Raw genomic sequence first — 666 nt, 5'->3', positions numbered from 1 at the left:
CTTATGGTTAGGGCTGTTAATGGTCCGGACCGGGTGTCGGGCCACCGAGCCAAGCATGATTTCGGATTGCTGAGGAGCCTATTTGGGTCCTAGACCTGGCCAAATTGCCCGAAGATGTGCCGAATGGGCTCGCCTAGCTTAGAAAGCCCAAACATATTGAGGCCCAACCCGGTCCATTTATTTGTTTTTTCTTAATCGATCTTTCCTGTTCAAACTTTTTTTGTTTATAGTAGGCCAAAAATAAATAAAACAAACAGATTGACAACATATTTTGGAAAAAAATTAGAACCCATTCTTTCTAGATATCCAATCTATCTTTTTCTCTCTTAATCTCATTCTCTCTAAAAACCTAATCTCTCTCCAAAAAAAACAATGTTTCTCTAAAAACTCATTCTCTCTTAAAGCACAACCTCTATCTAAAACCTCCTCGCGCTCTCTCTAAAAACTATCTTTCTCTTTTAAAAACCCTATTCTGTCTAGAAACCCAATCTCTTTCTAAAATTTATTCTCTCTGAAAATCCAATCGCTCCAAAAACTCATTCTCTCTGAAAAAACCCAATCTCCCGCTCTCTCTAAAAACCCAATATTTCCTTCTCTCTAAAAACCCACTCTTTCTCTCTCTAAAATTGAATCTTTCTAAAACCCACTCTAGATACCCAATCTCTC

Source organism: Amborella trichopoda, chromosome 12 (assembly GCF_054954075.1).
Source record: "Amborella trichopoda isolate Santa Cruz 75 chromosome 12, AtrichopodaSantaCruz75HAP2 v2.0, whole genome shotgun sequence".
Taxonomy (NCBI): domain Eukaryota; kingdom Viridiplantae; phylum Streptophyta; class Magnoliopsida; order Amborellales; family Amborellaceae; genus Amborella; species Amborella trichopoda.
Note: the sequence above shows the minus strand (reverse complement) of the source record.